The following is a 26,215-nucleotide window of genomic DNA, read 5'->3' on the forward strand; positions in this document are numbered from 1 at the left end:
CCCTATCCCTACAAATCACTCACTGCCCCTCCATAGCTCTGTCATTGCCCTATCCCTCCAAATCACTCACTGCCCCTCCATATCTCTGTCATTGGCCTTATCCCTCCAAATCACTCACTGCCCCTCCATATCTCTGTCATTGTCCTATCCCTTCAAATCACTCACTGCCCCTCCATAGCTCTGTCATTGCCCTATCCCTCCAAATCATTCACTGCCCCTCCATAGCTTTCTCATTGCCCCCATATCACTCACTGCACTCCATAGCTCTCTCACTGCCCCTAAATATCTATCTCATTGTCCCCTCTATATTGGATACCCCTCCATAACTTTCTCTGCGCTCCCTCCATATCTCTATCACTGTCCCTACACATCTCTCAATGCCCCCCCCCCCCCATATTACTCGCTCTTGCTGAGCACACTTCCTCTGTGACCACACAAGCTGATAACTTTCTGTGCAGCCTTCCAACATCCTTAGCCAAGGACACAAGCCCAGCCAGCCACATTAGTTTTGCAGCCTTTCCCTCCTCCGGTGCTCCGCTGCCCGCTCCCATATCGCTGCTCCCTGCAGCACCTCCTCTGTTGCTCGCTCACACATTGCCTCTCCATACAACAGAGGTCAGCTCAAGGGGCCCCACACACAGCAGACTCGTGCTATACACTCCTGTCCATTTTGAGGGGGGAGGTTCTGTATGTCTGTGCATTTCGAGGGGATTGGGGGGTTGTCAGCTATTTTAGTAGTGGGGGCCCCTATAATCTTGTTGCCCCTGGGCCCCCACTAGCCTTAAATCCGCCCTGCATGTGCTTTATTTTAAGAGAAGACACTGTCATGCAAATACATGTACAGCTGGGATAAGCACTGTATGCAGGCACATTTTGCACTTCATAAATTATCTTCATTGATACAAATATTGGAGCAGATGTTTCAAGCCTGGAGAAATGATAAAGCAGTAATAAAGCAGTTATAAGTGGAAGGTGATAACGCACCAGCCAATCGGCTCCTAACTGTAATTTTTCAAACCCGCAATGATTGGCTGTTGCGTTATCACCTTTCACATATCACCGCTTTTTCACTTCTCCAGGCTTAGTACATCTGCCCCATTGTACTTTTAGCTTCCTATAAGTGCTGCAGATTGTACTATAGGACAGTTTCTGCATGTCTACAGTTACAAATAACTGATCATTTACAAGTTTAAACTTGCTAGGGACGCAACTGTTAAGCTTAATACACACTATACAATGTAACAAACATTGCAACAATCATTCCAATTTCACTAATCCAAAACCCATAATACAGAGCAGGCATTTCCAACCTCAGTCTACAGGGCACACTAGCAGTCCAAGTTTTAGTGATATCCATACTTGAGCACAGGTGATTTATTTAGCACCTCAGTTAGTTTGACATAACCATCTGTGCTGAAGCCTTGATATCACTGAAATCTGCACTTGTCTTCCTCCATTGCCCACTCCTCCCCTGTGACAGGAGCCGGACGCTGCAGGGGAATGCCACACTGCAGCGCTGTCTCCCTGTCACTGTGGAGGAACCAGCATTTTTGTGTCATTCCCTCCGAGGGTGACACGGATGCAGTCCACACATCCCACACCCCCATAGTGATATGTTGCACTCAATTAATTGGTGCTCCTGTACACACCATGCACGCATCATGTACAACAGTCAGGTCCGGCGACAGGGTGGCGGGGGGGCGTCAAAAGGGGACACCTGTACCGGGCCCCAAGACTGAGGGGCCTCAAGGATATGCCACTTAGTGGCCGGCAGTGATGTAAGCCGTCTTCTCCAAATAGGGCAGAGAGCTGTAGGCGGAGTGTCAGGAGCCTCTCACACACAGTGACTGTGCGGCGCGAGTGTGCACCCACTCTTCTGGATCCAGCTCAGTTATGGGACATGGCAGCCCCCCTGGACAGGATTCCGGTACCCTGCGCTGGCCTCTTCTGGTGGGGTGTTAGGGCTGCATGGTATCTGCTGTGCGGTGTTCAGTTCTAGGTACTGGGGAGTGCAGCGCAGGTGAGTCTTTCCCCATGTTAAGAGTGGCTTATATATCAGGGGGGGACCCAGAGATATCACTGTACCGGGCCCCAAGATTTCTGTTGCCGGCCCTGACAACAGTCCAACATATTGTATTTTTGTGTGGTTCTGCGTACACAATGTTCACCATATCATACATCGCCTCATCCCATCTGACGTGCAACACATCAGATAGGACAATGCAATGAATGATGGGTTAAAATAATGAACCGAGAAAAGATAATAATCATTCCGATCCTCCTTGAGATGATATACCTGTATTGAATGACAGTTCGTATAGTGTGTACCCAACATTAGGTATATATTGGACAATATATCGTTCCAACATGGATCGGAATGATGTATCACGCATGACGCACAGCGTTTACTGGTGAGTGCTTGCTTCTGGCCATTGTCAGTGAGGTCATCTCATCTAATGTGTTGCACGTTAGATTGGCCAGCCCCTCTGACGACAGCATGCAGGTGAATGTGGCAGGCAATGATATATCGCACAGTCGTACACTGGATTGTGCAGTGTGTACAGCCGTGCAATATATCGGTCATTGGGTCGGCTGGGACACACATTGTTCTGATGTGTACCCAGGGAATACATATGATTTACCGGCGGACGGGATGCCAGCTGTCAATATCCCAACAGAATGCTGGCAGCGGGGTGAACGCTGAGTCCCCTTGCTGTGCTCGCCACAGGATCTATTCCCACTCTATAGGTGTCGTGGACACCCACTAGTGGGAATAGCCCTGGTGTGCTCGGATTCCAGCTTTCATTATTGTCGGCTGTTGGGATTTCGTCGTCGGTATCCTGAACGCCGGGATCCCGACAGCCGGCATTTTAAATGCAACCCATAACCAGCCTAAGTTTGGTTTTGCTGTAACATTAACATCCTGGGTTTTTATCATTGCTGCGTGTTAGGTACATCTCAGGGTTTCAAAATCTTATGATTCATCCACGAGTCCTTTGCTGTTATTTACCATTTAGATTTATTAACATTTAGCGTCAGCATACTTCACAGTGCTTTACACATGGGAACAAACACAGTAATAAAACAAAACTGCCCATTAAAATACTTACAGTTGTATTGTCAAAGGTTGGTCCTCTAGCTGCACCACCAGTAGCTATAGCTGACTGGAACACTTGCCATGGCCTATAATAGATACATGATCCGGCTCAGAATACTGGCACAAGCCACGTGCATGCACAGCGCATTACATCTGGCGCATCATGCGTATTTATGCAAAGAAAATGCACTGTTCAACTATAAATAATCCAGACGCTAATTATAGACACTTACAGTAAAATTGGATATAGGCTTATAATAATTTAGGCAAAGTCACCAACCAGGGTCTATTATGTACCCCACAATATTTTAAGCTTATCTAAATTCCAAATGATCAAAGATACATTTCAACAAAAGTCTAGTAAATGGCCTGGACACCACTATATATACGTGGATGGTGTCAGTTAGATAGATATGAAAGTGTGTGTGTGTATGTATGTACGTATGTACATATGTATGTAACTGTGTGTGTGTGTATGTGTGTGTGTGTGTGTGTGTGTGTGTGTGTGTGTGTGTTGGGCCTAATTCAGACCTGATCGCTAGCAGGCGATTTTTGCACTGCTGCGATCAGATAGTCGCCGCCTACAGGGGGAGTGTATTTAGCTGTGCAAGTGTGAGAACGCATGTGTAGTAGAGCTGTACAAACAGATCTTGTGCAGTCTCTGCGCAGCCCAGGATTTACTCAGCCGCTGCGATCACATCATGCTGTTCGGGACAGGAATTGATGTCAGGAACCCTCCCTGCAAACGCATGGACACGCCTGCGTTTTTCCAGACACTCCCTGAAAACGGTCAGTTGCCACCCACAAACGCCTTCTTCCTGTCACTCTCCTTGCGATCGCCCGTGCAAACAGATACTTTGCACAAACCCATCGCTGAGCGGCGTTCCGCTTTGTACCCATGCGACGTGCCTGCGCAGTGCGGTGCATACTCATGGGCAGTTTGGACCTGCTTGTCCGCTTTGCGAAAACGCACAGCAGTGATCAGGTCTGAATTACCCCCATGTACAGGTGTGTGTGTGTGTGTGTGTGTGTGTGTGTGTGTGTGTGTGTGTGTGTGTGTGTGTGTGTGTTAAGAAACAACTTGCGTCCATATGTACTTGCAGCATTACAGTGAGTATATAGCACTTGCATCACATCACAGTGTGAGTCTTCCATATAGCTATGGGACTATGACATTATAATAAAACTACACATAAGCAGCTTCTAAACAAGGGGGACCAATGTCAGCTTTGAAGTAGTGGCAAAAAAAAAAACCCTATAGAAATTGAGAGAAAAGCAATGATTGAATTGGGGTGATGTGAGATCCCAGGATGTCCAGCCCGCACACATCACCCAGAGACCACTCACATCTTCATCGCTGCTTGGGCATGCTGCACAGGGACAGCAGACAATAGCAGACAGCGGGATCCCATGTAACAACACATGGCCGGTGTATGCAAGTTCACAGTTCAGCTCTTTGAAATGATGGGGGAGTTTTCATTTTTCCAGAGACAAAGGTGCAGGGCTCCTAGCCTATAAGCGGCGATTTCCTCGAGTCCTGAGGGATGCACCAATTTCCAATCTAGGTCCCCATGACATAACACATTGATTGGAGAAGCAGCCAGACCATGTCACAGGGCACTTTCCCTTCATCTGCTACAAAATAAATACACAGTACTTTCATTTCCCCAGGAATGCTGGTAGCAGTAACCCGGGGAGAAGGGGAGGTGGTGCTGGGCTGCAGAAATACTCAGCACTGCTCTGCAAACTACTTGTACATTAGCACTTTATCAGCCCCACTTTAAAATAATAAATAAATGAATTGTCTCCTTTAGAAAGCGTGTCCCCACAGGAAATGGCCCTCCATGGCAATAAAAGCATTATTTGTAAATGGGATCTTTCTTATGTGTATCCCCCACTGTGTGTGAAGGTCCTAGTGGCCCCTGGGGATTGCAAGAGGGTTGCTGCTGTAAGAATTAGCAGCACAAGTGGTCATCAGATCTGATCACACCCTCTCCACCTTCCCTTCCCCAGCAGCCCAGCACCTCCCACTTGTACTCTTTTTATAGAGCTCCCCTCTCAAAATCTCAGGTTACTCGGGTAAGAGTTTGCAGACCTGCAGCTTCTTTCTTTTTACTTTTTTTTTTCTTTTTTTTTAAATATTTTTTCTTCCTGTGCCTGCAGCCTGTGCAGAGACATCCAGCCCCAGCCATTGGATTGGGCAGCCTGTCCTGACACACAGCACTGTGCTGAGTGCTGCGGGACGTGTTGCAACAGATGGTTGGGGTTAGAGTGTGTCATCACATTGGAGTGGGGATTAGGGCAGAAAGGCTGCATTGCTGGAGCTGTGTGGTCTCCTGCGAGTGATCTGCGAGGAAGAGGAGCAAAGGGGGACAACAAGGGTTCCTCTTGTCTGTTCAGGTATAGTCAATATGATACTATTCTGCTTGCTTGCTTGCATGTATGTGTGTATGCTTGTCAGTGACTGCTGCCTTATCAATGCTGTTATTGTGCCTGATAGATAACACTGAGGTCTCACTGGATGTTGCTCTGCAGTCTGCATGAGAGACAGAGAGTGAGAAAGACAGACAGAGAGAGAGAGAGAGAGAGAGAGAGAGAGAGAGAGAGAGAGAGAGAGAGAGGTGCTGAATAAACCCTCACTTTGGTGAGCATAGACTCGCATTAACTTTCCCCTGCTTTCTCAGAAGCTGCAAGGTTAGCTTTAAACTGAGCCTGGGTTTACCTGCTCCCATCCTGTGACATACCTCTCATCCAGCAGCTGGAGAGTTAATTCAGGATACTGTACTGGAGTGTCTGATCTGATTTTTAAGGGGTTAAAGAAGCACTTGTTTCAATTGGAAACGTTGTATCCAGGAAGAAATGATTTGCTGTGGATGTATCCGTTGCTTTCTCAGAAGACTTTCTAGGAAAAACTGTACCTTACCTTGATGCATGGTTGGAATACTCACTGTAAATGCAAGATCAGATCTATAGCATAAGGAGAATTAGTGCTTAATTGTAGTACACATTTTAGAAAACTCTAAATAAAATTTTAGCAGAGGTATTGAAAATGCTGGACAGGTATTAGAAGCATTAAACTATGCATGGAATGACACGATCCACTGAGCTTACACTCTATTTTATTGCTATGTAGTTTGGTATAGGTGTTGGATTGTAGTTTACATCTTAAATGACTATTTCTTCTCTATAAAGAAAGTTTACAGTTAAATTCATCCAGCAGTGACACTTGGATGGAGAGGAAATAGTTGCTGGTGTTTAGGCATTGCACATCATTAATAGTATTATGTTCCAGACCACAAATAACTAGACACAATTGGCGTTACTGCTAAGTAGTCATCATGTATTTATTTTTTCCTGTATAGCACAAACAAGCTCTATTACAATGTCAGATGCCTGTTTCCTAATTTGATATCAGTAATTGGGGCTCTCATATCCTTGATTGCTAAGGTGATTGGATTGCTTTGATGGTCAAATGTATTGTATGCATTGTCACGCTGTAACAATGTTACCTGACTTAATTAATTTTAAAAGACAGTGTTTACATTAAGCTGGTGTCTTGCTAGTCAGGATATGTCTTTGTGGGGATAGTGGTATTTATAATCCCTAAGGTTTCATTATCCAAAAATAACATTGTATGAACAAATGGACCGTAGCACATTACCTAAGCTTTGTAGGTAATCCAGCTGTATTATTTATGCCTGTCATTGGATATCCCTGCTTGTGCTTCTTTCTGTTTGTCAGGGCTTGTTTCACTATTGCTTAGGGGCTACTTCTGATTGCAGTGCAAGTAAAGATGAAAAAAAAAAATGTTATTAGTGTTTTAAAACAATATTATAAAATGAATTCTCTGTATTAGGAAGAGAAAAGTGATCCACTAATGTTGTCAGTTGTGGTCACTTTATTTTTTCTAACATGATATGTGTATAATGCAATTCACATGAAAATTCAATATCATTTCTTGTGAGTTTCAATACTGTGTAATGTAATCTAGGAGGAGGAGGATGGTTCTTACCCCGAAGTGCTAGCTATCACTATTGTGTTATTGCAGAATTATATGCTTGCCTCACTAATGTTAAATATTGTGTGTTTCTGTGAGGTGCTACTGAATGCAGTACTGACCACTAATTATAAGTAGTCTAATGGCTGCTGTTCTTGCAAAGTGAGCCCAGGTGTTTATTATCCTCCAATAGATCTGTACAATTTTGGATATACACAATGTAGGTAGTCACATACTTGTGCACTTAGACCCTGGATGTAGGTGGCTAATATTAGATGTAGTTGAGCCATACACTGTAAAGTGTATGAGTGTTAAACTGTGCCTATCCTATATGTTGTATATATGAAAGTGTGCACCTACACAGAACCCGATATTTACAAAAATATAGGTGGCCAAACCAATATTTACAAAAATACAGCCTATATTATTATTATTATTATTACCACCACCAGTGTAACACTTTTTAACACTCTAATTATTACCTCTCATCTATGTAACACTCTGATTATTCATTATTAGCTTCTTAATAATATAACCTTTTTTAACACTAAAAACTCTCACTAGTGTGATGTCTTGGGGCGATGGGCTTGTGCTTGGCTGGGGGGGTCCCGTGCACTGGAGTAGAACCTTAAGGGGGGTACACATGAAGAGATCTGTGCTTAAATTCTAAGCAATCTGACTAGACACAATTGGCGAAACGCTATCGCCGGTGCTAGATTGGCCTGCAGGCACAATCTAGCAGGTCGCTTATTTCACCGCTGTGTGAAATGAGCGCCCCCCCCCCCCCATCTCCCTCGCTCAGCACTGCCCGTGTGTACTGGCCTTATGTCTTAGGGACCCACCAGATGAGGTCAACTGGTTGTAGTTAGTGAACCCTTATTTTTTGCCTAAAATTACGCTAAGTACCTCAAATTGACTCTATGTGCAGAGTTTATTATAATTATTCTGATTAGTAGTGTTTAGTATTATATTTAGAGTGTGCACCTGCATTTTCTCTTTTTTTTCTGTGTGGCACTACAAACCTCACCATCATAGCACATCTCATTATATTTAGAATTAAGGTGCAAGCCCCCCCGCCCCCCTCACCCACACACACTCCATACAAAAATACGGCATATCAAGTTGCTAAGGACTTGTACCATATTTAAGGCACTTCAAATTAGTGACAGCACTGAGGCAAAGTGCCTTATGCCTCAGTACTAAAAACATTTCCTAGTGACTTAATGAATATTTGTTCCGCATTCAAAATAGCTACCACCTCCGCTGCATGTACAGTAATCCATGGGCACATTGTGAAATGATTGCATAGTAAATGTATCTTAACTGATATTAGACATATTGTGCGTGTCTGAAAGTACTTTATGAGTTCTTCCACTTGTTGCTGCAGTACAACCCCACATTCCATCCCAGTTAGCTCTGTTACATACTGTGCTCACCAAAGCAAGGCTAGGAAGCCTGCCAGCAGGAATGATTTTGATTGATATTTAAAAGTGTGTGGATTTGTCGATGAATTAAAAAAAGAACAGATACATTTACAGACAAATATTTAAACTCTCATTAAAACAAAGATCTGAACTTGAGTTATCACTGGTAATCATACCCCTGCATAGCTGCTAAATCCCAGACCACAGAGAACTGTCAGGTACTTATATGCTGATTTAATGGAGTTTGTTTTAAAGTGTAATTAGAAGCTTAGATTACTACACAATCTTCACGTTTCCACATCAGGAATAGAAGATCAACTATTACTCAAGATCATTACTACATCTCTTATTTTTGGCTATATACAGAATTATCATGTATTTTGTTACTGCAGTTATTTGCAGATATAAAGTACACATTATAAAGTACACAGACATCAGTAATCAAAAGATATAATTATCAGTTTCTGTGGTATTTCAATTCGTGATATGGCATTATTATAGGTTAAGTCTCTGTCAGTCATACTTAAGAAGCACAGATTGGGTTTCAGAAAGCGCCCTGCAGTTCACAGACACTGATATATGACACAAAATATGGATATGCATAGCATGAAGATCAGGAAGATTATGTATTTAATACTACAAAACACTTCAGGATTCTATTTATGCCTTAAGTGAAATGTTTTCAACACGACTTTTGGGCTGTGCTGTATAAATGCATTTAACACAACTGCTACATTACTGTGTCGATCAAATATGCAGTTCATACAATTTGTAATTGAATGTGTGTAAAATTCTGAATGGTATGTTTAATTCATAACTGCCATCCTGGAATGCTTAAATGCCACTGACAATGTGCAAGGGCTACTAGCAAATAACACCTAGTAGAAGCTAGCATGGATGGAAGATTATTTCTCATGTATTTTCCACATTTGACTACTTCAAAAAGTTCCAATGAGATTCTGTTGAAGATCTGTGCTGGTCTACTCAGTGTTCTTTTTAGCTGAAATCTCAAATATCAATGTGCAATTGTTGTTTTCCTACATGTATTTGTGTGCAATTTATTATGAACACAAAGAGATTGCCAGTGGACCCCAAAAACAGATTCTGGGACAATAGCAGTCCATTTCATTAGTTTGGACACCACAGCCTTAAATTGTGGCCAATATTGTATTACAGAAACATCAGCAAGTGCACTGTGCGAGATTTCCCTGTTAGCTGCTTGCATAGCAACTAACAGGGAAATCTCGCACAATGCACTTGCTGGTGTTTCTGCAATACAATATTCTTTGGAGGTAATGCATATGTGGAATTAACCATTATAACCAATCATCAATCTACCCCAAGTTATAACATGAGGGCTAGTTCCTACACACATATGCACTGGGAAAATGGTTAAATAATACTTACGAAAACTACTGTGCAGTTAATGATGTAGTTAAAAGTCATTTCCCATGCTCTATTAATTAACTCCTAAATTGCTTCTTTACCAATAGATGCTTTGTTCTAGTAGTGCACCCTAACACATGAGTAATAGGGCGTGCTGATTTTTAACACGCGGTTCTCAAATTTTAGACCTCAATGATGGGAATGGCAGAGATTACTTCTATTTTTCATATTCTTTTTTGGCTTTTATAAATGTGTGAATAGTGCAAAACTTCCCTAAATGGAAATGCCTGTCTAATTACTAGGGTTTTTGTTTTTTTTTTTACATTTTGCACTGATTTATGGTATTCTGCTAAAGCTGGACATGAGAACCTGAAAAACATGCACAAGACTGTAAGTGTAAGAGTGATCTAGGCTGTAACACGTTTTGCAGGTCTGTTTTAGTCACAGTGTATAATAATAATAATATTATTATTATAATAATAATAATAATAATAATAATAGGGAATTAAAAAAAACTGTTCATGAAGCACTTGGAACCTTAGGATAGGTTGGCCAGTAGTATGAGTCCATTAGCAGGACTGACATGGCATAGGCATTGATTGATATTTTCGCTGACATGTGGGTGCAGTGGTCTTACATTCTCTTATGTTCCTTTTGAGATTAAAAGATCAGACCATATGAACCATTGAATATCCTTACAAAGAATTAAGGTTCAAAAAGGGTTGAGATTGCCTAAAGGATAAAAAAAGGGGCAGACTAGATGGGTTCTTATCTGCCGTCAAATTCTATGTTTCAAATTCTGTGTAACCATGGATGAATTGCAATGCCCCTGCTATCCCCCCTCTCAGCACCCCTGGCTGTAAGATAGATATGGACAAAGAAGCGCAGATGCCTATATCCAGCCCAATATACTTGTGAAACTCTACATATTTTATTGTGATCTCATTTGGGCAGGGCAAACAGTACCCTCAGCCCAACGGTGTGGTACTGGGGGTGTCTGTATCAAGCCTTTCTAAAGAATTGAGAAAAGGAGAAGTGGAAGCAGGGCTGTTTCTAGCCAATTTGGCTCCCAGTGCGAGATTTAAAAATGTGCCCCCCCATGACATAAAAAAATGTGTGTCCCCCCACACACACACCTAGATAAAAAAAAAAAACATGCGCGCGCACCCGGCAAGGGGGCGTTGCCTCATCTAAATGGGTGTGGCCTCATTTAAATGGGCATGGCCTCATCTGAAAAGACTACCTCACAATCCCGTTTTTGACCCTGCTCCAACAGATCACGACCACCACAGGAAAAATTCTACCATATTAAGCCCCACACAGTAATGCCCCCTGCACCATATTTGGCCACACACCGCAATGCCCTTGATACATTAAATCCCCACACTACGGCAGGCAAGAGTCCCCATTTCACACATTACGGCATGTGTCCCCATTTTACACATTGATAGAGAGAGAATACTTACAGAGGCGATTACCGCTCTTCGGCCCGCCTCACCAGTCGCTCCTCGCGCCGGCATTTCCCTCTTCCTAACTTGGATCCCCCTCTGTACTCCGCTCGGGGGGAGGGGGGTTTCGCGGAGTGATGGGGTTGCGTCGTGACGTAACGGCGCAACCGCGTCATTCCGTGAAACTCCACCCAACGAACGGGTTACTTGGGGAGAAATAGAAGGGGGAAGCAGGGAGCCACAGTTAGTGCCGTGGCGGGCACCCAGTGCGGTTGCACTGCTTGCCTGCCCCAAGAAACGGCCCTGAGTGGAGGCGTTGCCAGTAGCAACCTATCAGCTTCCACCTATTATTTTATAGAATGTACTTGATAAATGCTAGCTGTAAGCTGATTGGTTTTCTGTGGGCAACTTCTCCACTTCTCCACGCTTGCTACAACTCCCACTTAGGAAATCTATATGCAACGTGGTAGTGCTTTCTAACTAACTAACTAAATAGAATTTCCACATTTTGTTGATGTCTCCAGTATGGGCTGTACTAGAGGTGTGTGAGTGGTGCTGTCACCCATGTCGCAGGGCACTGGAGGTGGCACAATTGCTGCTCCCACAACTTGCATTTGGCTTCCAAGGATGCCAGGAACAGTACCCTGCAGCCAGTAACATTGCTGCAGAGCCACATGGAGCGTTCAGAGGACACTCTGGGCACACACCCCGCAGTCAGTACAGCTGTCCGGTCCGGAGCATCCTAAGGATGTTGTGGGCAGTGCTCTCCCTCCCAGTGTTGGTGGCCCTGTCTCCTAGGCATGACATCATGATGATGATGATGATGATGATGCTGGTTCGGGAGTGGGGCTAGCATAGAACCCTTCTCTGGACTCGCCCGGTATACAGTGAGGAAAGCAAGATGACCACTAAAGCGGATTATTAAGAATAAAGGCAGCATAAGGGAGCGGATGAACTATTACATTTTCTGGGGGTAAAAAGCTGGAGAAATTTGTGTGGTGTATGGGCTACAAAAGGTTCTGTAGGTGGTCACAAAATAAGAATGTGAGGAGTTGTGTGCCTCAGACCATGAAATGAGTGAGGGCAGAAATAACTGTGTATGTGAAGCTACATCAGTACACTGGCAGCCATTTACATTTAGTTCTGGGATAAAAGCCTCAAGGCAACAGAGAGGGCAAAGAAGGATGGGTTATGCTAATTTACCAGCATTGTTGTTGCTGTGCAAATGTTCTCTTAACAAGGCTAATAAGACCAGGGGGTAAATGTAATGGGGTGTGAGAAGTTTGTGTGAGAATGCCTGTATTTTGAAAGCGCCAATCATTTACAAGGCAAAACCAATGATTGCTGCTTTAAAAATACAGGCAACTCTTGCACGTCCCCATATACATGGTCGTAGACAGTGAGGCCGGGCTCAGGTATATGGAGTGTGTGGTCTGATGTAAAGGGGCGTGGTCATGCCACCTCATCATTTTTTTAAATTAAAAATAGTAATTAAGGCACTGCACGCACCAAAGAGGGGCGCAGTTGTGCACCCCAGCCAAGAGCAGATCAGGAAGGGGGCGCGATCAGTGCGATCTCTACTCCCCCTCTCCCCGCACAGACACAGGAGGCAGCCCAGGGTGAGAGGTACAGGGGGGTGAGCGGGCAAGTGGCAGATTCAGTCCCCACCGTGCCCCTCCATCAGGCCCGGGCATGGGTAAATAGTACCTGCTCCCCCTCCCTTCTCGGTGCCACTGCCCATATATATATATATATATATATATATATATATATATATATTATCTGTTTATAGTTGGGTAGATTAGGAGCTGCCAATGAATTTCATAGGACCTTTGCAGTTCGCACACTGAGTCAATGTTTCCTAGGTTCCGTACCCAGGTGAAAGGACGCATTCCACCAGGCTCACTGTCTGTTACTCTGCTGACATCAAGAGGGAGCCAAATGGAGACTAATGTGGAAAATGTACAGTTTAGCAGCTTGTCAGCTAGATAAAAGCATATATACAGTATATAAAAGAGAAAAATGATGAGGGTGTTTCCATTTTATCTTTCTATAAATGATAAGAAAACTGTAAGGCATAAGTTATTTTTTGCAGAGAACCACATACTTCTTTGAATGTAATCTCTCTAGTGAGAACTAACAATTGAACTAAAAGTTCCAATGCAAATCAAGTTTTTTTTTATTCCATAGCTCTTCATATTACATATTATAGGCAGGGCTGAGGACTTGCAGTCAGTAGAAAAAATGTACCAGTTCTGGCCCCAGCTGTAAAATAAAAAGTTTTAATAAATATTATTGATATCAGTAATGCATGTACAGTTGTCTATGATACATCATTCTCCATTTCCCAGTCACTGCCTTGGATCAGCCTAAAGGTGCATACACACTGAGCGCTCCCCCCCCCCCCCCCCCCCCCTGCCCAGCAATGTCAGCGGGGGTGAACGGCTTTCCATAGCTGGACGCAATGGAAAGCCGCTCACCCCGCCGTTCATCTACTGGTAATACCAGTAGATGAGCGGCGGACGCTGGCGATGAAGCAGGAGCGCGCACCAGCGCTCATCGCTTGTGCATACACACTGGGCGGCTTTAAGCTGAAAGCAGCTCAACACGCCAAAAGTGAGCTGCTTTCAGCTCATAATCGCCCAGTGTGTATGGGCCTTTATGCATCTCTATAACCGAGCCTGAACATTATGTTGCAGAAAACAATAAGCTAAATGGCAGGAGGAAATAGATCAGTGGTTCCCACACTCCGACCTCAAGGCATCCTAACAGTCCAGGTTTTAAGGATATCCATGGCTGAGCAAGGTGGTTTAATCAAATTGACTGAGGTACTAATTAAGTCACTTGTACCAAGCATGGTTATCCTTAAAGCCTGAACTGTTTGAAGACTAAGTTTCGTAACCTCTGAAAATAGAGTGTAGTTGACCAAAACCAAAACCAAAAAAAAAAGACTAGCACAGCAGCATTTGTCCTCTCTTCTGAAAACAATAAAGTTTAGTTCAAAACAGTTAAAAAACACTATCCTTTCTGTTAAATCCATCTTTTCAATTTATTAAATACATAGCTTGTTGCATATTTAATATCATTGGAATTTAGCAAAGTTATATTTGTTTATAAAATTTAATTAGAGGAATATATTTTATGTTCATTCATTGTAAGTAGCCAGACAATTTAGGCAGTGGTGATGTAAATGCCTTGTGCAACCCTTTAACTACATTAAATTTGTTTTTATACATTTGACACTTATGAAGGAGATGAGGTTGGACAGTAGTAAAATAGAGAGGTCAGCGTCAAAGGTTTCCAATTTCACACAGTCCTGTTTATAGCGCTAAAGTAAAATGAACTATACTCAATAGCCTTTAATGCAACAGCAGCACCTCTATTGGCCGGATTTGTATGGCAAATAGAACAACAGACGTAGATGTATATGTGAATGATAATATATAATTAGTACATTTTTTACATCTTTTATTTTTTATTTTCAATTGACACAAGTGGGCCAAATAGTTGAAATCAGCATATTTAAAAGATCAAACAGGGTTAAACGGCCTGTGTTTACCACATACTGTAATATACTTTAACTTTGCATGTAATATAACAGTGAAGTTATACTGTTTCCAAGTAACTGTTCTAAAATGGTATTGTTATTAACACATGTCCCCCATAATGTAGCAGTGAACTCATATCCAGTTTCAAGGCCTGCAAGGAAAACAAAAAAGGAACTTATATGAGTTTTATTAATAGAATTACAGTAAAGTTGTGTGAACTTAAAAGAAATCAAGTAATTGTCCTCTGTGCAATAAATAGAGCAGTTAAATACCTCTCTGCCCCTGGGGAAGACCAGCTTGTTGTCAAAGTGTAATTTACTGTTCCAGGTGGTGAACACTCAGGCAAAATATTTATGGTGGGTTCAGCATTCCTTACATGTGTTACATGTGCTACTGCTGGCAAGTGTGTAAAATGGCCTATGCACATGTACATAAAATGGTATTTTGATTTCATTATAGTAAAAGGTCCCTAAACACATTTTCATTTTGTATTTCAATTACTATTTACATTGTCATGTAAATAAATGATCAAAGGCTTAGATGCCTGTAGATTCCACAGACTGGCACTTACAAGTGATTGACAGGCCCAGGGGCAAGCTTGTCAGGGAGAGCTGAATACTAGCTAGCAGCACTCTATCCTAGTTCATTCAGCCGCTGGTCACATCTAGCTGGGTGGCTCTAGTCTGTGTGACGGATGGCTCTTAGGACTGGGTAGAAGGACACATCACATGACCTGACAGCTCATTGTAAAAATAGCAAGAGGACATTAAAAAGAGAATCATTTTATAGGCACCACTGTTGCTGCAGTGTAAGGTTAACTGAACTTAAACATGTTTGCAGTGTCTCTTTAGGACAGCATGGTGTAAGTACGTTAAGGGAAATAGGGCCTAATTCAGAGCTGATCGCTACTCTGCGTTTTTTTTGTATAGTTCTTGCATCAGATAGCCTCCGCCCATAGAGAGTGAAGTGTGCAAGTGTGCAAATGCATGCGTACGCTGGCCGAAAACTTTTCCAGAGAGCGGACATCTGCAAATCCGTTCGCAACTCACTCCCCATCAAATGATTTTTCCAGTCTGTGCAGTCTGTGTGTAGCCCAGGACTTACTCCTACATTGCCATAGAATCAGGCTGTTCAGGGGATGGCGCTGACAAACCCACCCTGAAAATGCTTGGGAACACCTGCGTTTTTCCTGACACTCCCAGAAAACGGGCAGTTACCATCCACAAACATCTGCTTCTGTCAATCAACTTGCGTACGCCTAGCGATCAAAATTTTTGCACCATTCTGTCGCTGTTTGGGCTCGCGCGTGCATATTGCGCTGCATGCGCAGTCATTTCATAATCGCCCGCTGTGCGATTTCACACAACAGCGATCAGATCTTAATTAGGCCCATAGGCACAGAGATGGAAGGGGTTAATGATGTGAGATGAAGACGAGATCATGATATTATGGAGGAAATTGTAGCTTAAGTTAGGTGGCTAGTTGAGAAAGGAGAAAGATGTAGGTGGCACTTCTTAAAAATTTGTGGAATGGCACTACAGTAGTTATTTATATCCGTTAAAATAAAGCAGCATATTATTAAGCTGATTAGTCAAAGAGGAAATCTAAGTAGTCATTAAAATCACTACGGCCATATACATACCTGTCACATCGACTCATTTGATTTCCTAGAACGAGTGAGTATTGTCCTCATAGATGATGCAGTGTGTCATTTACGGGTATGGGTCGTTGGATAGACACAACTTAGGTTGACAGTCATTAGGTCGACCATGGAAGGTCGACGTGCATTAGGTCGACAGGGACAATAGGTCGACATGGTCATTAGGTCGACAGGTCAAAAGGTTGACATGAGGTTTTTGACTGTTTTTGTGTCGTTTTCTCCGTAAAGTGATGGTGAACCACAATTAGTGCACCGTGTCCCCTCGCATGTCCCCTCGCATGGGCAAGTGCCTCACTCCACTACCGCTTCGCTCAGCACAGATTACCGTTCCAATCGTAGTCCACGTGGATCGTTAAGTATGATTAAAAAATTTTTTTGAAAAATTCATGTCGACCTAGTACATGTCGACCTAATGGCCATGTCGACCTAATGGCATTGTCGACCTTCAGTGGTCGACCTAATGAGTGTCGACCTAAGTTGTAACGACCGTAACCCATCATTTATTTATTTGCTTAGGTAGTTTAGTTTCTTTCTGATTTGAAAATTATTAACCAATAGTATAATTGCATGTATGCTATAAAGTATATGACAGTGGGCTTGGATATGGCTTTATCCGTTTATATATTGTATGGATGTGTGCGGAGTCTCGTGTCTTGGTTTTGGTTCTAATTTCATTGCCATGTTTTGGGTTCAGATTTGGTTTTACAAAACTCCCTCTGTTTTGGTTTGGAATTTGGAATTTAAAAATCTGAATTATGAAACGCGGGAAGTTCCGAATCGGTACTCTGTTTGTTTAGATCTGCAAAATTCAGGTGGATTCAGATTACTAAAGAGCCAAACCATGTACGCCTCTAATTTACGGTACATGATAGATACTTTGAAAATATACACATAAGTTACAGAGAAAAATTACATTTACAGATTACTTTAGAGCTTGTTGTCATATTCATGTTACCTGTGATAGGTGGTTCAGTTATACAGTGGTCTACAAAATAACACAGAATAAGGGTGGTCATTCCGAGTTGATCGCTCGTTATTTTTTTTCCGCAACGGAGCGATTAGTCGCTAATGCGCATGCGCAAAGTCTGCAGTGCGACTGCGCCAAGTAAATTTGCTATTAAGTTAGGTATTTTACTCACGGCATTACGAGTTTGAAGTGGGTGTTTCTGGGCGGAAACTGGCCGTTTTATGGGTGTGTGCGAAAAAACGCTGCCATTTCTGGGAAAAACGCGGGAGTGGCTGGAGAAACGGGGGAGTGTCTGGGCGAACGCTGGGTGTGTTTGTGACGTCAAACCAGGAACGAAACTGACTGAACTGATCGCAGTGGCAGAGTAAGTCTTGAGCTACTCAGAAACTGCTAAGAACTGTCTATTCGCAAATCTGCTAATCTTTCGTTCGCAAATCTACTATGCTAAGATTTACTCCCAGTAGGCGGCGGCTTAGCGTGTGCAATGCTGCTAAAAGCAGCTTGCGAGCGAACAACTTGGAATGACCACCATGGTCTATTGATCCCACTGAGCCGTTGGCTTTGTTTATGGTTGTGTCTTGTGTAAGACTGTTATACTAATGATGAAACTGTGTGCCTAATGCAGACCTGAAACTTGTTAGCAGATGGGCAAAACCATGTGCACTGCAGGGGGGGTGGGGGGTGGGGGGGGCAGATATAACATTTGCAAAGAGAGTTAGATTTGGATGTGTTTATATTGTTTCTGTGCAGGGTAAATACTGCCTGCTTTATTTTTACACTGCAATTTAGATTTCAGTTTGAACACACCCCACCCAAATCTAACTCTCTCTGCACATGTTATATCTGCGCCCCCATTCCGAGTTGATCGCTCGCTAGCTATTTTTTGCAGCACTGCAAACAGATAGTCGCCGCCTATAGGGGAGTGTATGTTTGCTTTGCAAGTGTGCGAACGCATGTGCAGCCGATCGGTACAAAAAAGTTTTGCGCAGTTTTGGAGTAGCTCAGAACTTACTCAGCTGCTGCGATCACTTCAGCCTGTCCGGGGCCAGAATTGACGTCAGACACCCGCCCTGCAAAGGCTTGAACATGCCTGCGTTTTTCCAAACACTCCCAGAAAATGGTCAGTTGACACCCACAAACGCCCTCTTTCTGTCAATCTCCTTGCGATCGGCTGTGCAAATGGATTCTTCGTAAAATCCATCGCTCAGCAACGATCCGCTTTGTACCTGTATGCATGCGCAGTTGTGACCTGATTGCAGCGCAGCGAAAAATCCTAGCTTGCGATCAGGTCGGAATGACCCCCAAAGTTGCTGCTACGATCAGGTCTGAATTAGGCCCAGTGTGTGGCAGCAGTTGGATTGCATGTGCTTGGTATTGTGCAGTATACCAATTATGCAGGTGTACCTAGTTCTCTGTAGACGCACATGGGTTAGCAGGTCAACAATGGTGAAAAAGTTTGTTGACTGGCCCATGGGAAGAGTTGCTTGCAATATTAGTGTTCATTTAGAACCAATGCAATAATGAGATTTTGTTTTGCAAAGCAATATTACTAAAATATGATTAAGGATGAAAGGGGTATTTTAGAGGTGTTCCATTCATTGCATAAGAGTTGCTATATTAAGTGTATGTGTGCATGTGGATGGAAGATCCCCAATATTCAGAGCGCTCTTGCCACACATTACACAACATCACACAAATTTTGTTGTTTTTGAGGTCCCATGCTGCGGACCAGTGTGTTCCAGCCTGCAGTTCATTGAAGCTCCTTAACTGGGACATTCTCCCCCTCCATCTCCCCTCTCTACCTTCACATGACCTGCTGGCAGTCTAAGACCCTATGGGCTTTATTTAAGAAAAAGCCACCTCTTCCCGGCAAGTTGGAGGTGAATATTTAAACCCATTCACAGGTAGATTGCCGCAGGCTAATTGATCCCCTCGGCCTATCCAGTTAGCTTCAAAGCCAGCAGTTATCTGGGATTTATTTTGTACTTGCCTCAGCTGGTCGAAAAAAAAATCCTTGATAACCCGGGGATTAATGGGTGCCACGACTACGTCAAAGCACGAATTCGTGAACTGTTCACGGATTCTGTGTGTTAACACTGGATAACCCATGTTAATGCCTATTGACACGCTACTTTTTTGGACGTTAACTAGGCTATTGGGGGAATTTAGGACTCCAACTGAATAGCCCTGGGTGTTAAAGCCCGAAGCTACCTCTCGTTTTCACCTGTGGTAATTTACCATTGGTAATTTAATTCCCCACTTAGGGGGTAATTCCAAGTTGATCGCAGCAGGAAATTTTTTAGCAGTTGGGCAAAACCATGTGTACTGCAGGAGGGGCAGATATAACATGTGCAGAGAGAGTTAGATTTGGGTGTGGTGAGTTCAATCTGCAATCTAAATTGCAGTGTAAAAATAAAGCAGCCAGTATTTACCCTGCACAGAAACAAAATAACCCACCCAAATCTAACTCTCTCTGCAAATGTTATATCTGCCCCCCCCCCCCCCCCCCCTGTAGTGCACACGGATTTGCCCAACTGCTAAAAAATTTCCTGCTGCGATCAACTTGGAATTACCCCCTTAGTGTAAATCCCAAACATGCTTTACACTGTAAGTGCCACTTTAGATTTTTCTCTTCCAACTCACTTCATAAATCTAGCCCTATAGGGGGAATTCAATTGACAGTGAAACGTTTTCACGAGTGAAAAAGAGAGGTAGATTCAAGCTTTATCACCCGTGGCTATTCAATTGCACTCCTTTTTTTAACCCAACAGCCTTGTTAATGCCCATTAAATTAGCGTGTCAATAGGCCTTGGGTTATCTATTGTTAACACACAGAATCCATGAAAAGTTCACGGATCGTGTGTTATAAGGGTCGTGGCACCTGTTAAACCGTTAGTTATCAAGGATTTTTTTCAAGTCACCAAGACTGGTGAAAAATCCTTGATTAGCCCATGGTAATATACTGCTGCTAATTGAATTCTCCCCTTTGCCTGTGTAACAGTATGAGTGTGTCTGGCAGCCAAACGGGGATTCATGCAAAAGGTGTCAAGATGAACAAACCAGCATGATTTTTTCCAAGGTTCTCACTACATTTAAATAAAAATGTTGCCTTATAATTGATTGCTGAACAAAAATTACACTGTTTTGTGTCTGCACTGTGACATATTTTCCTGCTTCTCACCCCTCTGCTGTCATTGAGCTGTGACTCTGTGGCAGCCATATTTGATTGCTCACCAGAATTGAACTGAAAAGGAGAACATTGGGCCTGATTCTGGTGCAGTTGTTCTTGCTGCTGCTGTTGCTATCTTTTGCCAAACGCAATTGTGATTATATGCTAAGTTGGGCAGAAGCTAACCTGAGCATAGGGCTGTCCACTGCTCTCACATCATTTCCAACTGTGTATAAGTGCTGATACATCAGTACAATCGTCGCAAATTGGAACATGTCGCAGGGTCTGAGTGCCTCTGTAGACGCGCAGGCTGAGCTGCTCTCCTAGGACGCAGAGGGCTCTCCATTAGCAAGTAAGAACCATATGCATTTCTATAATGGGTGCAGTGTGTGCGGTGCACACGGGCTCCTAGGTCCGGGGCTGGGGGGGGCCCACACCACACACATTGCACCCATATTGTATACTTACCCCTCCGGAGTCCCGCGGTGGCGTACAAGCAGTGCGGGCACAAATCACTTGAAAAATGGAAGCCACAGCCATTTTCCGAGTGATTTGCCTATGCGTACTGGAGATGCCCTTGGGAACAAGTTGCGGGCGCCATGTTCCCGGAGACCTGCGCATCTGCAGTTCACAAACTGCCAGAGAGGATGGGGCCCGAAACAGTGGCTGCAAGTGGGTCCCCTTCTCTCTTGAAATGCTCCTGGTAAGATCGCAAATGCTAATTTATGGTCGCCCAGAAAACGCTGTCTGAACGGCCATGACACTCCTGCGTTTGGCCGACGACACCCTGTTACCACTGTCTTCCCGTCACTCACTTTCCAACTAATTCCTGGTGTGACTGCAATCACAATTCTGAATCAGACCCATTATCTGTAGAAAGATAACTAAAAAAATAATGATAAAAAAAAAGGCTACTTAAAACCACTTAACTGGCGTCGTCATATTTCATGTAACTGCGTCGTCCCACCCTGTCCACCCGTTTTTGACGAGGAGATCCGTTCTGCAGATGTGCATAATGTAATGTTTAAATATTTAAAAAAATACTTTTTTCAACTTTATTAAATAAAATACATTTTAAAAAACAATGTTGTTAACGCTTTTGAAGGGAAAAATCGTCAGTTAAGTGGTTAAAGCCACTGGAACACTACCAATTTCATAATGTCTAGTTTAGTGAATATGATAAGTTTGCTTTTTTCAATTGAAAATACTACTTTTTTGATAAATATAATTTCTGAAGCCTAGAGAAAGAATACAACATATTATAACAAATACGTTTAACATAACAGAAAAGTAGGAACATTTGTAAGGACCTATCATCCAACCCTGGAACTGTCCCTAGATTTTATGGGCAGGTGGTAACTAAATTTATATCTACAACTGTGAAAATGTAAAAAAAAAATATCTGAATTTTCTTCACCACATATACATACTGGTTATATACAGCACAGTATTGCTATAGCACTTCCTCGTGATAGTTCAGGGTAGGGCTCCAAAGATTAGAAATGCACACAGATATTTTATATGCTAAGATATGATATTTGCTTTCTGTCGTCAGTTATAATGTAAAAAGGTTTTTAAAAGATTCTCGCACAGCAATAGTAAATAGTATTGTCGCATGAACAGGTTAATAGTTACATATATGTCATAAGGATTTAGCAGTACTTGGATAAAGCAAGGATTTTTGTCTCTCTCGATTACAACAGGATTGTTGCCTGGCAATGCATCATTAAAAAGTTGTTTACACTGATGCTTTAATGCTTAGTATCACTAAGCCCTTGATCTCTTTCCATAGTTTGTACAGTGTCTTTGGTCATTTGGGAAAATGTCTTTCCCTTTTTAATAATTCTAAATCTCAGACCATTTATTTGTCATAGCCGACAGCCAAAACTGAAGCTGAATTTCACTTGAAACAAATTAAATTGGACTACATGGGTATCACTTTATTTAACTCCTGTAAATTGCTGTAAACATTGAACTGCAGCTTTCTATTGTGACACTTATACTTAGACCTTGAGCATTAGAGCAAATATATTGATGCATTTACACAAACCAACTGTGAGTTCCTCTAAAAAGTGGTGTACCTTTAAAGTATGTCCATTTTTGTCACTGCACTGTAGACTTAGCCACCTTTGCACCATAGCAGTCTCTGTGTCCTCTAGTGAGAATAATTGATCACCTTTGTTTCACCTTCAAGTATTTACAGGAGTTTTTAGTAGACCCTATTATCTATCCAAACTTAATCAAATTCAGTTTTCCCAGCTAGATAATCATATAAAAAAAAACCTTCTTCAGAATTTTTTGAAACCCTTCAGATTAAATAATATAACTCCTTTATCAGGTATCTTAAGACACTTAGCAGGAAATGTATGAAAACTTGGAGAGAGATTATTGGACAGAGATCAAGTACCAGCCAATCAACTACTGTCATTTTACAGGCTGTGCTTGAAAAATGACTGTTAAGAGCTGATTGGTTGGTACTATATCTCTCTCCAAGCTTTGATAAATCTTCCAATTATTCCATAAGCCACTCCTCGGGTAACTGAATGCATATTCCACTCTCTGGGAGCTTCTAGAGCATAGGAAGACTAACCCTAACACTAAACCTAACATTTCCGTGATTGGCTGGGTAGGGGCCTCAGTGCATTGCTTTGCCTAATGCCTACAATGCTGTTAAGACGGCCCTGAATATGTAGGCTATCCTGTTACCTAATCCCTCCTTGGATAGCCCATTGTGTACCCAATAACGTCTATACTTGCTTTAGAGGCAGCTGGACAGTGGTGGTATTCTCCAGATCTGGTGGTATTCTCTATACTAGGGACAATAGATTGTGGGTTTGAATGCTCCAAATGCTCTTTTCTTTTTTTTAACATCAAAACAACAGTGTTGATTTATGAACCTTAGATTCAAATTGTCATCAAATACAGACCGCATGCACTTCTGGTGCATCTCTCACCATTTAGCGAACCATTACAGTGGTTGGGAGACCTCAACGTGGAACATTAATGATGTATACAGGGATCAGTTTTAAATGGCCATTGAATGCTTTTAATGAAGCATTTTCATCAGGACACCATGGTGTTCTGATGAAAATGCTTCATTAAAACTAAAGCATTGAAATGTTGACAGTGAATCTGCTGCTGAGAGCTGTTTTTAAGCCTGGAGTGACGCACCTTCGTTTTAGATATCCATGATTTCTGTGGGGGCAACCAGCTAAGTATACATTTTAACATGGTGTGCCAGACTTGTGATTGATTGATTATATATATATATATATATATGTATGTATATAATGTATATTCCATTCATGGATCGTACCATTGTCTCCATTCCCTATATATTATACATATACATTTTTATTTCAGAACTCTCTCTCTCTATATATATATATCTAGAGAGAGAGAGAGAGAGAGAGAGTTTTGAAATAAAAATGTGTGTACTGTCTTTTATTTTAAATCACACATTTCTTAGCAGTCATACCTAGAATTAGAAGCCATGACCTGTTACACTGACAGCAGACAGTTTACTGATAGAGATATTTGCTCCTGTATGGAAAGCATGGGAATTCAAACTATATGAAGTTACTTGTAATTGTCAGAGAAGTAACTTCATGTAGTTAGAATTCTCATATTTCCTATACAGAAGCAAATAGCTTCATTAGTAAGGCGTCTGCTTCAAATGTAAGTAAGGTAGTAGGTTCTAATCCTGGGTATGGCACTTGTAAAATGTGTATCTATAATAAAAAGGGTGTGATTTGTATGGTGCAGGAACCAGTGAGGAAGTCGGCCACTGAAGAGATAGCAGTGGCTATCCATTAACTTAATTGAATGGTGTCACAGAATGGGAGGAGAAGTACCCCCCTTCAGAGCAGGAGCCCGGCGGCAGATGACTCCGTTGCCTCCAAGAGTTATGCCTCTGCCTATATATATATATATATATATATATATATATATATTGGGGGCTAAAAAGCTCATTATGTTTGAATTTGATTTTCAGCTATTTGGTAGCTAATTTATATTTAATTTTTTATTATTATATCCTTTGAAAACCTATGAAAGCACCCTGGAAAAACTAAGATGTTAGCAATTTGTCATTTTTTTTTTTCTTTCTTAACTGGTATATTTCCTACTTGTAGCCTACAAGTCTACAGATTTTGTCATCATTGTTATCTCTTCCAAGACAGCTGTTATGACAGCAACATCTGAAGGCTATAAGGAAGTTCTATAATCCACCAAGTTATACTGATGGAACAAAATTATACAAACTATGATTTACGTTTTTTAATTAAGTTTCTTTTTGAAAAATATTATTTTAATTCAACATATTAAAATATTTTGTTGAGTTTTCCTCTCAGGTAATTGTTTTGAAATATTACAATTGTTCATACATGATTGATTATCAGTTTTATTTTTGCCTGTTATACATCAAATAATGATTTACCATCAAAGTAGATTTGATTATAAAAATAGAGGAATTATTTCACTAACATTTATCATAACGTGTGGCATATTTATACATCCATGTAGGAGGTATATATTTTCAAGGAAAACTGCTAAGTGCAACTTACAAACATTACTTAAATATTTATTTTGGCTATACTAACTCTAGAGAGAACTAGTAGAATTATAAACAGATTCATATAATTAAAATCCAGACATCCTTTTTACAGCAGAGTGCCCTTGTTTGTTTCACAGTTTACTGCTGGTACGGAATTTATTAACAGTATATGTGGATGTTTAAAGAAATACTCTCAGCAATTGCCAATTTTTAATTTGAGAAAAATTGTCTGCTCCTGTTATAATTTTTGTTTTTGTTTTTTTTTAATCCCATTATTTGTTAATATGAGGATACTAAAATGCAGCTTGCAATTAGACAATGCGCTCTTCTATAAGCATAGTGCCAGCATTATTGCACTATGTCAAATATCTATGATTCCCAGTCTCTATAAATGTCCTTGTATTTCAGTATTGACCAACTGCATAACAGACTTCCTCTGTTCCTACCTCTTAGATGCAATTCATATAACTTACTCTATGTCCAGTCTTACATAAATCAATATTTATTGAAGAGGTGTAATTATTAAATAATATAACCATATATTATAATACAAATGAGGAAACCTGAAATGGCAGGGATTGTAGAACCAAGAGGTCTGCTGAGACAGTACGCCTGTGACGGGCTTCAGTTCCCTGGCTGTACGACAAAGCGTCTATGGAAAGTTTGGAAACTATTTGAAAATGTTTGCAACTATGTTAATGATAAATGTAAATTATTTTTTCATGTCAGATAATTATTTCTAAACATGTTCAATTTAACTTGAAGACTGAAGAGAGTTTAACTTTTCCTCAACTTTCAGGATTTTCCTAAGATCACTGTAAACAAAGGGCAGCACTTAATCATGGTAAAGTGGATCTCCTGGATTTTCCATAACAGTCCCTGGTATTGCCAATAATATTTACAAACTTAGAATGTTCACTTCACTGTAAAGGCCCATACACACTTGACGATAAAATGAGCGACG

General features: G+C 41.8%; 1 protein-coding gene and 1 long non-coding RNA gene across 3 annotated transcripts in view; one reads left to right on the plus strand and one right to left on the minus strand.

Moving 5' to 3' along the window:
- The window catches only part of LOC134929350 (uncharacterized), a 30,879-nt gene extending 26,181 nt beyond the window's left edge, over positions 1–4,698 (minus strand). The window contains exons 1-2 of the long non-coding RNA XR_010178499.1: positions 4,445–4,698; positions 3,111–3,183 (exon numbers count right to left, since the gene is read on the minus strand). This is a non-coding gene — a long non-coding RNA (uncharacterized LOC134929350). The remainder of the gene's footprint in view (positions 1–3,110; positions 3,184–4,444) is intronic.
- A 477-nt stretch (positions 4,699–5,175) lies between these two features.
- Positions 5,176–26,215, plus strand: part of SULF1 (sulfatase 1) — a 150,358-nt gene continuing 129,318 nt past the window's right edge. For both annotated transcript variants that reach the window (XM_063923881.1, XM_063923883.1), the window contains exon 1: positions 5,176–5,497. The gene's annotated coding sequence lies outside the window, so the exon portion shown is untranslated. The remainder of the gene's footprint in view (positions 5,498–26,215) is intronic.

Source organism: Pseudophryne corroboree, chromosome 5, assembly GCF_028390025.1.
Source record: "Pseudophryne corroboree isolate aPseCor3 chromosome 5, aPseCor3.hap2, whole genome shotgun sequence".
Lineage (NCBI taxonomy): Eukaryota > Metazoa > Chordata > Amphibia > Anura > Myobatrachidae > Pseudophryne > Pseudophryne corroboree.